Source organism: Quercus suber, unplaced genomic scaffold (assembly GCF_002906115.3).
Source record: "Quercus suber isolate HL8 unplaced genomic scaffold, Cork oak 2.0 scaffold_23, whole genome shotgun sequence".
Classification (NCBI taxonomy): Eukaryota; Viridiplantae; Streptophyta; class Magnoliopsida; order Fagales; family Fagaceae; genus Quercus; species Quercus suber.
Window position 1 is genome coordinate 628602 of NW_027069488.1, and position 11677 is coordinate 640278.

An 11677-nucleotide genomic window follows, 5' to 3' on the forward strand; every position below is an offset into this window, starting at 1 on the left:
ATTACTTTTACATCATTTGCTTTGATGCCAGGCCCAGCATCGGTGCTATTTAGGCTTGATAAAAAAGGGGCAAACTCTCTAAGACTACGACTATTTGATTGGGTGTTTTTGTTTTTGTTTTCTTAAAGGGTGTCTTTGTTTTTATAGGTTCTAAGAACTGACACTAAACAATTATGGTGAAAAATTTGATTTAGTGTTACATCTTAGTTTAGCGTTGGCACACAACGCAGTCAATCTAAGCCTTAGAAATGGGACTTTTTCTGCTGGTACCTTTGAAGGAGAATATGAAGTTACTATAAAACCTATTAATCAGATAGACTGGATCAGAGTTGGACTTTCTGCAGGTATCTTTTAAAATCATTACCATAAATACTCAACAACCATTAATATTTACACATCTTCGTTAGATTTCATTTCAACTTTTCTAGCCCGGAGTCATGGGACCAAGAATTAATCTTTGAGACAATCTAGAGGTTTACTTGACAAAATTTGTGATTATTTGAACCGAGTTACCTTTCACTTTCAGGTTTCAATGATTATTTTGAACTCCCTGTCTAATTCTTTGTAAATTTTTTTTAATATTACATTCTCAACAGCAAAACAAATGTCCCTTTGTTGATCGAACATGCATTGGGTCAAGCCAGCTTGGATTGGCGAGTCAAACTCAGCTGACAAATTGCCAGCGTTAGAGATATGTTAGCCCACAATAGGCCCAAGCTCAATCCTTCTAGTCTAGGACTAAACCCAGACTAGAAGGATTGAACTTGGGCCTATTGCATTAGATTAACACAGGGGCGGAGCTACGTTATCTGGCCCCCCCAAAATTTTGGTTTCTTCTGCTGTTAGGCTATGAGTCTGATAGCAAAAAATTAGTAAAAGACTATGGCCTCCTAGAAAATAATGACCGGCCCCCCAATTCTTCCTAGGATCTCTATTTAGTCCAATAGATAACCTAAAGTCCTCAAATAAAATACTAGTTAGCTCTCCCAATTGTCTAAATGATTTGTTGACAATCTAAATATCCAATAGACGATAATCCACACCCTCAAAGTTTCATCTTTTACCACTCATTTCAAACAAAAATTTACTCTTTTTCTTTCCATCATTCTCAATCTCAAGAAGCCACCTACGGGATTCTCAAAGAAAATAGAAGTAATCACTACTACTTTTTCTCCTGTTGATACAAGCCTACACTGCCTCATGTTTCTTTACTCTCATTATTGATTGCTCTAAACACATTAATTCTCTTCTCAATAAGGGTAGAAATCAAATAAACTCCTTTCATCTAAAAAAAATTATCCATATTTGCTTTCAGTTCCAGCTTCTTCTTGTGTCTCAGTATTTTAGGTTTGTTTGTTTCTTCTACATCATATGGGCATTTAGATTTATGCTTTTTTTATATATGATAATGGTCATTTAGTTTTATGAATATACTTTGTTTATTAAGTTGTTCAATTTGTTGTATTGCTATATGATAATACATTATATCTTTCCACATCATCATTTTTTTTTTTTAAATTTGAAATTAGGAGCTGAATAATTCATTAAAAAATAATAAAATTTTCAGTATTATATATAATGATGGGTTGATAGTGCTTAAAATAATAGTATGCAAATTTTTGTATATGTGTATGGTAAAATAGACTGCCTTTTGTACTTCCATTAATATTTAAGAATATGACAATATATCAAAGTTGATAATTTTTTTATTTATAAATTTATGAGTTATGATATTTCTATCAATATTGCAATTTGCCCCTGGATTAACATATCTCTGATTAGAAGCAAGGACCATAAGACTAATGATTCATTGGCAGAGACTAGTGTAGACTTGAGAGACTTTGAATGTGCACACAGGCAGAGACTTCAGTTCACTAAGCAAGAAACTTAAAGTGAATAATTCCTTTCCTATACAGATTCTTTGAAGAATATACACAAACCGACAAGTGACCACTTTTCATTACACTGAAAAGCTATTTCCTCAAGTCCCTGGTATTCTTTTTAAACTATTTCGTTTCAAACAACTTCAAAAATTTTCTCTTAAACCACACCAAACTTGGTTTTTGAAATTTGAAGCAATCATACATATTCGTACAAGGTTTGCAGATATTCGATCTTCATGTAGAGACAAAGACTTGAGTCATTGTCTGTTTTATTGACAATATATATTGCATGGAGGTGGATTGAATTCTTGGTTCCAAAACGTTATTATTCATTTTCTATTTGAAAACTGAGTGAATGGAAAACAGAGAGAGAGCTAGCTATTCAGCAAGGAGTATCCATAGTAAACCAGGGCTCTTTTTTAGCACGTACCACTGTCTCCATGGCTGTCACCCTCTGATCTATATGCCTTTGGCTTCTACCAACAAGCTAATGGCTATGCTATAGGAGTTTTTCTTGCCGGGATGCCTGAAAGGACAGTAGTCTGGGACTCTGGACAGCCAACCGAGACGATCCTCCCGTTCTCCCTGATGCTACATTCAATTTCACTACAGATGGGAATCTCATCCTGCAATCGGCACAAGGCAAAGAGACCAACATTGCCAATCCTTCTGATGGTGCAACATCAGCATCGATGCTTGATTCAGGAAACTTTGTTCTCTATAATTCTAATAATAAGATAACATGTCAAACTTTTGATATTCCAACCAATACTCTTTTACAGGGTCAATGCCACGCAGCGGGAAAAGAGCTGGTTTCAAGAGTATCAGAATCTGATCAATCAACAGGAATATTTCAATTGAAAATGCAGACAGATGGAAACCTTGTGCAGAGCCAGTGCAAAACTCAGACACGGCATGAATATTGTTATTGGACTTCTTGGATAGATAGAAAAGGCGATAACGTTTCACTATGTCTTGTTGATGATGGTCATCTTTACTTGCTCAGTTCTGCTGGCACAAACATAAAAAATTTGACTCAAGATGGATATCCAACAAAAGATAAATTGTATCTTATGCGAATTGATGCCGATGGGATCTTCAGGCTATACTCACAATTTTGGGAGTTGGTCAGTCATATGGTCATCTTCTGATAATAAGTGACCCTAAGGGCTTGTGTGGCCTCGACGGATTTTGTACTAATATTGGTACAGAAGCTAATTGCTCATGCATTCCAGGATTTACAAGTGTTAACTGGGGGAATTGGAGCTCAGGCTGCGAAAAGGAATTTCACTGCAGAAAGTTGCAAAAGCAAAGACATATATGAACTATACCATGGAAACAGGATCCAATACTGTATGGGATAATAATTATTTTTCCGTTCTGCCATTATCAACTAAATAGGAATGCCGAGCAGCTTGTTTGGAGGACTGTAACTGTGAAGCTCCTATGTACAAAAATAGTACGTGTCAAAAGCTGAAGCTTCCTTTAAAATATGGAAGAATGGTACTAAATGATTCAAACACAGCATTTTTCAAGGTAGGCATATCCAAACCCACCATAGATAATAAAACTGTACTCATGGGTAACCACAAAAGGCATCTAAAGAACATATACTCATTATAAGCATCTCACTTGCTGCTTTCGAACACATTATGTTAGTAATTTTTAGGATTGTGATTAATAGAAATGGGTCTGGGTGTATAAAAGGGTCTGTAATAGTGGACAAGTTGGTCTGATCGTGGATTTTTCACTAAGATCATGATTTTTCTCCAAGATCATTTACTTATTCAAATTTGAGAAAATAACTAATGGTTTCAAGGAAGAGCTAGGTAGAGGCAGGGGATCATTTGGGACTAGGGTGTTCACCAAATTGCACAAAATGCAAAAATTGAACCAAAACTGCTCGTAAAATGACATAACTACACTGCACTGCATTGCACCGCACCCTCTCTATATATTAATTAATTAATTTATTTTTAATATTAAATATATTATTAATAGTTTAATAACCCTAGTTTAAAAAAAAAAGTTTGATACTTCTAGCAAGTGTTGACTAGGAAAGCCAGCCCAAAATAAAGAAAAACTAGCTCAATAGTTTAAAACTTGGCTCAAAAAGAGAAAAATTAGTCTTGGGCTAGGTAAGAAAAACCCAAAATTTGACAAATATATCAACTTCAAATCATTCAAACAACATCTTATATACCACATTGCACATGTAACTACAAAAATGAGGTGCGGTTATGGTTTTGGCTAAACTCTAAACCGCACCATAACACACATGTGACCGCAAAAATAAGGTGTGTTACAGTTATGGTTTTGGCTAAATCGCACTGTAAAGTGCAATGCTAAAAATGGCCCAAAACTGCATTGCACTGCACTATGAACACCCCTATTTGGGACTGTGTGCAAGGGAACAATATTGAATGATCAAAAGCTTGTAGCCTTCAAAAGGCTAGAGAAAGTGTTGGTAGAAGGGATAAAAGAGTTTCAAACTGAGGTCAATGTCATTATCATTGGTAGAACATACCACAAGAACCTTGTCCATCTACTCGGGTATTGAGATGATGGAGAGTATATTTGTTATGGTTCACTTGCAGATATGCTCTTCAAACATGAAAAACAGCCTTGTTGGAATGAAAGAATTGAAATCGCTTGCAACATAGAGAAAGGAATTCTATATCTTCATGAAAAGGGTGAGTCACAAATCATTCATTGTGACATAAAACCCCAAAACATACTCATTGATGAATATAGATGCGCAAAAATCTCTAACTTTGGATTGGCAAAGCTGCTAAAGCCAGACCAAACCAACACCTCTATGGGCATCCAACAGACAAAGGTGTATGTTGCACCGGAGTGGCACCGAAAACAGCCAGTGACAATCAAAGCAGATGCATACAGCTTTGGAATTGTGTTGTTGTAGCTTATATGTTGTGGAAATAATAAGGATTGGAATCTTCCTGAAGAAAAAGAAGCTATTCTTGAAGAATGGACATACCATTGCTTTAAGGCTCATGAACTTGGAAAACTTGTGAGTGCTAAGGACGTTGACAAAAGGCAATCAGAGAGAATGGTTAAAGTGGGACTTTGGTGCATTCTTGATGACCCATCAGTCCACCCTTCAATAAAGAAGGTTCTGCTAATGCTGGAAGGGACTGTATAGTGTAGATATATATCCCAATCCTTCCAAATTCGAATTCTTCTCTTAGTATCGTGTAAAAGGTGTTTGTATTTTTTTTTTCTTAGGCGAAGTTTTATAAAGAATTTGAGTGAAATAACTCCCTCCATTACATAGGGATGTTTCAGTATTCAATTGGCCTAAAGGCCATGGAAAAATATAGTTGTACTTCTATCTTTTTAAAACTCACATAGGATGTTATGGAAGGCTGATTCGTGCAATCATATTGTTAAGTTTCTTTCTTGTACACTCTCAAATCAACCGAGTTCTAAATCTATATATTACTAAAAGCTGAAGTGTAGCGTTTAATGCTGCTGCTCTCATGTTGCGCCACATCAATTGCCACGTCATTCTTTTTTTTCTTTTCTTTTTTAAAATATTATTTTCCTACAATTTTAAAATGGTTTTTACAATTTTCAACCCTATAAATGCAGCCAACTACTTATTTATTTACTTCGACTATCACCCTATAATAAATCTAGTCCACTGCTTATTTATTTACTTCCACTATCACCCTATAATAAATTTGTATAATTAATCCAGCCTACTTTTTATTTATTTAGTTCCACTATCAAGCCCAACCCAAAACTTTTTCAGTTCAGCTTTAGGGTTTTGTGTAAGCCTTTTCAGCTTAAAATAAAAAAAAAAAAAAAACGTTGAAGCCTTTCAAGCTTTAGGTGTTTTTTTTTTTTTTTTTTTTTTTCAATTTTCCTATAATTTTTTTAACATTTATTTATTTTTTAATATTTACACTTCTCCAACCTTTCTCTCTCCCTTACCATTTTATCTCCCCACTACTTCTTTAATTTTTCTCCCTCTTTACCTTTTCATCTCCCCACCACCCTCTACATTAATATTATTCTTCCTTTTCCCTTCATTTCTTTATTTTTGTCTCTTCTTATTCATACATCTTACTATAAATTTGTCACTATCTCTTCTATTCTATGCATAGTTTTCCCTTACCAAAAAAAAAAAAAAAAAAAGATTCCCTCTCTCTCCCTCTCTCTCTCTAAATTTTTTGGTGGATTTTTTTTTTCTTGCATCTCTACTTTAGGTTGATAATTTTTTTATATTCTTTAAAACTCTATTTTGGGTTAATTGATTAGTTTTGTTTTTTAAATGTGTTGTTGTTGTTGTTTTTTTTTTTTTTTTTTTTATTTTTTATTCTCTTTGAATGTTAAATGTTATCCTATTGGATTCTAAAGAATTAAATATAGCATATAAAAATATAATATTATTCTATTACATACATGATTTAGATAATTTGGTATTTATTCTATTACATAGATGATTTTTATAATGCTCAATTTAATGTTAAACTATGAGACTTTACTAATTTTTGTTTATTTCTAATCCTTTGTGGTGGACAAAGTACTCTTAATAGTTGTACTAGAACTACTTTATAATACAATTTATTTAAAGAAAAGCAAAGGTTAGCCAAACGAAAGAAAAGCAAAGGTTAGCCAAACAAAAATAATCGGATAGGTGACAAATTTTAACTTTTGCAAATTTTATTTTATTATTATTATTTTATAACAATGCATGTATAGAAATTTAATTTTTAGATTTTGCTTGTGGGCTCGTAGGCCTGTAGCCTGGGCCCATTTGCATCTAGCCCAAGGCCCATGCCGAGGGGAGATGATCGTCCGAGGCTGGTATATGAAGACCTATGCCTTTTTGACCCGCCGAGGACATCCCTGTCCTCGGCATACCGAGGCTAATTTCAGGTGGGGGACAACCAGAACAAGTTGTCACCTCACACTGAATGCGGTCACCTAACCCCCTGGCGCATTAATGGGGAGGTAACCCCTTGACGGTAACATTGATCATGGTGAACCACGCGAGTATGATTAGCCTCTATGGGAGACGGTCAGAGGGAAGGCCAATGGATGATCAACAAAGGAAGAAGGGATAGGAGGGAGGGACCTATATAAGAAAGGCAGAAAGTAGTTCAGGGGGGTGGGGGGGGGGGGGAAACCTCCTCGGACGAGCGCCAATGAGCTACCCTTAGTTGTAAATTGGGTCTACTCCCCTTCTATGGTGAAAAGTGACTTGTGTTCTGTTGCTAGTCTGTTATGGCCTAACCTTTCGTCCCACTCTCTAGAAATGTATTGTTAGGGAACTTTTCTAAATTGAGTCCCTCAATTGCTAATAATTGTGTATTTGATAATATGTTTTGGGCGGCCGAAATTATAATTTCTACAAAGAAAATAACCTTAATAGATTATCAAAAACAAAATTTTATCCTAATATTGGTTCAATTAATCATTGTTAAGTTTTATTAATTTTTTTTAGTTTATGTTTTTTTGGTGTTCTGGATTGATCCTATATTACATTTAGGATTGTTCTTATAATAAATAAAAATATAATTACGAAATACATTACTCATTATTAGATTAGTTTAAATTGTAAAATTTTTTTAATAAAACCACCATAAAAATAATTATCACGCACAACATGCGGGTTTGCGGCTAGTTTTCTAATAATTACAGTCCAATGTCACATGTGGTTAAATTCGTCTTATTGAAGACTCCATTCTTTAAGGATAGGTACAAAATTTGCTATATTTCAAATAATTTTTGAAACAATATTATCTTTCAAAATAATTTGCAAAATAATGTTATTGGGTATACAGTCCGTCTATAAACTCGCCTAAATTTACATTCAGTTTTATATTATGCTTGTGTGTCAACATGTGATTGAATTATCACATATACACTTACAATCACCATGGATACTTGGTGAAAAGAGGATTTACAATTTAGTGTGCGTTTGCCTAGCACTGAAGCTGTGTTTGCATTTTTTTAGCTGGTCCCATGGCACTGTTTATGGACCAGCCAAAACACAAAACGCATGAATAGTGTTTGTGAACAGTGTTTTGCTTTTTAAAAAATATTTTGGTAAGTGTTTTCAACAATAAATTTTCAATTTTCAATAAATAAGTGGTATTCAAACAGACCCTTAGTGCTCTAATTACAAGTTAGCACTTGCACACAAGTTTATTATAGGTTTGGATGCGCCACTAGAATTTTCCGAGTAAAAGCTGGCTCTCAGATAATTCACTGGGAGACAAGTGGAAAGATTATGAATGTGTATAGGCACTGACATTTCAATCCACTAAGAAAGAGACTTAAAAGGAATGATTTTTTCTTGATATGCAGATTCTTTGCACATACACAATTGTTTAACCTATACAACACCAAAAGTTGGTATTGTTTGCAGCATTATAAAAATATAAGAGACAAACACTCGAGCCATTGTTTGATTTATGGACTATATGTAATATGCTCTAGGTATGCAGATATTTGGTCTTGATACAGACTAAGTCAAACTATAAGAGACAACCACTCGAGCCATTGTTAAAAAATATAAGAGACAAACACTCGAGCCATTGTTTGATTTATGGACTATATGTAATATGCTCTAGGTATGCAGATATTTGGTCTTGATACAGACTAAGTCAAACTATAAGAGACAACCACTCGAGCCATTGTTCGATTTGTAGTCTATATATTGGCTATTTGTAATATATGCTTACCAAAGAAAACAAAACTATATATTCCATAAAATATATATATATATATATAGAGAGAGAGAGAGAGAGAGAGAGAGAGAGATGGACTGAATTTGAATTTTTAATTCCTAAGCGTTATTATTTATTTTCCATTTCAAACCAGTGTTAAGGAAAAAAGATGGAGAAGATATTGTCCCGGATGGCAACTATCTTGCTCTTTCTTTTTCTTTTAGCAATTCAACCAAAAAAAAATCAACAACAACAACAACAACAAAGAGCTCCATTTTTGTTGGAGCAACCACATTAGCAAATATGGCATGAAACTCGCATTTTTAAGAGTATTACTGCACATTTTTGGCATAATGGTCACTCTACAGATATAAGTGGTGTGAGATGTTGTGGGTAAGAGACAGAGTTCAAATCTCTAGGAAGAAACTTCACATTCATACACATAGATTATGTTGGAGTAAAATTCAATCTTAGATTTTTAAAAAAAAAAAAAAAAAAAAAAGAGAGAAAATACTATTTTTAAAGTGATTTAAAAACAATGTTATCTGGTCAGGTAACTTGGAAATTAGTATTATTGAGCAAAAATGACCCTGGCCGAGTGGCCGGCCCTGACCTTGGCAGACTAATGGATAGACTATAAAATGTGTACTTGCATGGACTTTTAGTCCATTAAGAAAGAAACTTAAAACATTGATTTATTTAATTTTTTCATAAAGAATGGTTAAAAAATTTCCTCCAAAATTAACGGAATAAAAAAATTTGTCGGGTGAAAAATAGTCTACAAATATTCTTTCCTCTCTTTACTCATCCCAAACAGGGCCGGCTCAATGCATGAAGCAATTGAGGCAACCGCCTAAGGCCCCCTAAGTTCCTAAGGCCCCCAAATTTAAGCAATACAAATATCTCTTTGTCATTGTGAGATTAATTAGGCCTAAAATATTAACCAATAAAAGTAAAAGAAAAAATCAAATTTAAGAAATAGAGATATTTCTTTACCATTGAGAGTATGAATTAAGCCCCAAATATTAACCAATAAATTGAAAGTATTATTAATTTTTTTATAAAAAAACCACCAAATTGACTGTGCAAAACAGAAATCAAAAGACAAAAAAATCAAAATCAAAATCAATCTCAAACCTCAAACCTCAAATATTTTTAATGAATTGTTGGAGAGTGACTTTTTCATACGTTTCTTAGCAGCACATTGGACCCTCCTCTCCGTTGAGCGTTGCCCTCCTTGAGGTTTTTGCACTTCTCTGAAATGTCTTATTCTTGCTTACTTATGTCGTTGTTTGGTTCTTGCTACTTTGTTTTATTTTCTCAGAATGTTTACTTGGTTGTTTGATACTTTTTGCTACACTGTGAAACTTTAACCTTCTGACAAAGCATAGACTTGTCAAATTGGGTTGGGCTAGGGTCCTTGGGACATGTGGTAGCATAGTAATCTCCAACCACTCATTCCTACATACTTATCTCTTAGGGTTTTTTTTTTTTTTTTAATTTTATTATTATTTTAGTCACAAAAAAAAAATTAAAACAAATTTTACGTTCAATTTCTTCTTTGTTTCTATGTATATATGCATATATATTTTTTTGGATTTTTAATTATAATATTCTAGTTGTTAACAAAAAAAAATTAATTTTGCTAAAAAAAAGTATAAATAATCAGTTATGCCACAAAAAAAAAAAAAAGGTTGATTAGTTATATTGAAGAAAATGTTAAAGAAACTTGAATACAATTTTTTTTTCAATAACTTTGTATCTTAAAAAACAGAAAAAATATATTTAAATAAAAATTGATATAAAAAGTTAAATAAAAAATTTATTAATTTAATATTATAGTATGAGAAAGGCCCCACATAACATTTTCGCCTTAGGCCCCACAATGTATTGAGCCGGCCCTGATCCCAAACAAACATATTATCATGATTTTAGTTGCTTTTCAGGGTGTCCGTAAAACTGTATGAAATAGACAAGTTTAACCCAAATTATATTTACCCTTCTTTAGTTCTTCTCTCAATTCATTCTCTCCCTTCACACACGGCCAAAACATAGGATGAGTATACTGCATACACAATTTTTTTACTCTTTCTAATACAAACTCAGTACTTTTTGCAGCAATAAAAAAATATATATATTCATAGGAGGTATGCAAATATTTGATTTTTGAGTAATGTTATTGATGAGTGTAAGCTCGTCAGTAATGTTCGTTGGATGGAGGTGATCTTCCAACTTTCACCAATGGTCACCGGTGTGGTGCCTGCTACAATGTCTCCGATGCCAAAGTCAGAATATGAAACTCTCTTCAAAATAAAGCAATATAAGATGAATAGAAATCAAAGAAAAAATATCCTTTCTTACTTGTATATCTCTCTCCCCTTCGTGGGAGTGTGTGTGGGCTTTATATATGCTCTCATGGCCTCTAGCCGTTGGAGGAGTTATGGAGGTCTTAATGCTCCTTTTGGTAATGTTTTGGGGCTGTGTAATGAGGCATCAATGTCTTCAAACGGTTCATACAGTTGGAGGTATAATCGTTTAGTTGATTGTATTAAATGGCTTGGATGCCCTCGTCAGTAGTGTTGTTTTCCACGTCGTCTGTCCTGAGGGTATACTCGTCCATATCGAAGGACTCGTCCACATAGGTGGTAGCTACCTTGTCTGGAGTAGTGAATGACTTTGTATGGTCCTTCCCACGTGGGGCCGAGCTTTCCTTGAGTTGGGTCTTTGGTTGCTTGGGTCACTTTGCACAGGACGAGGTCTCCTATGTTGAGTCGCCTGAGCTTCACCCTTCTGTTGTAGTAGTCTGTCATTTTTTTTCTGGTATTCCGTCATCCTGCTGAAGGCTTTGTCTCGTACTTCGTCAAGACAATCTAGGTCAACTCGTAGTAGGTTGCCATTCTCTTCTTCATTGAACGCTTCTCGTCTGGTGCTGGTTATTCCCACTTCGACAGGGATCACTGCTTCCGTACTGTAGGTAAGTCTGAAGGGGGTCTTTCCCGTTGGGGTTTTAGCCGTGGTTCTGTAGGCCCACAAGACGTTGGGCAGCTTTTCTGGCCAGGCACCCTTCGCATCGTCCAGTTTGGTCTTTATGGT

At 34.5% G+C, this 11677-nt stretch overlaps 1 pseudogene; it reads left to right on the forward strand.

Annotated features, from left to right (window-relative positions):
- The first annotated feature begins 248 nt into the window (after window positions 1-248).
- LOC112012595 (G-type lectin S-receptor-like serine/threonine-protein kinase LECRK1) lies at window positions 249-5394 on the forward strand (annotated as a pseudogene).
- The last annotated feature ends 6283 nt before the right edge of the window (window positions 5395-11677 follow it).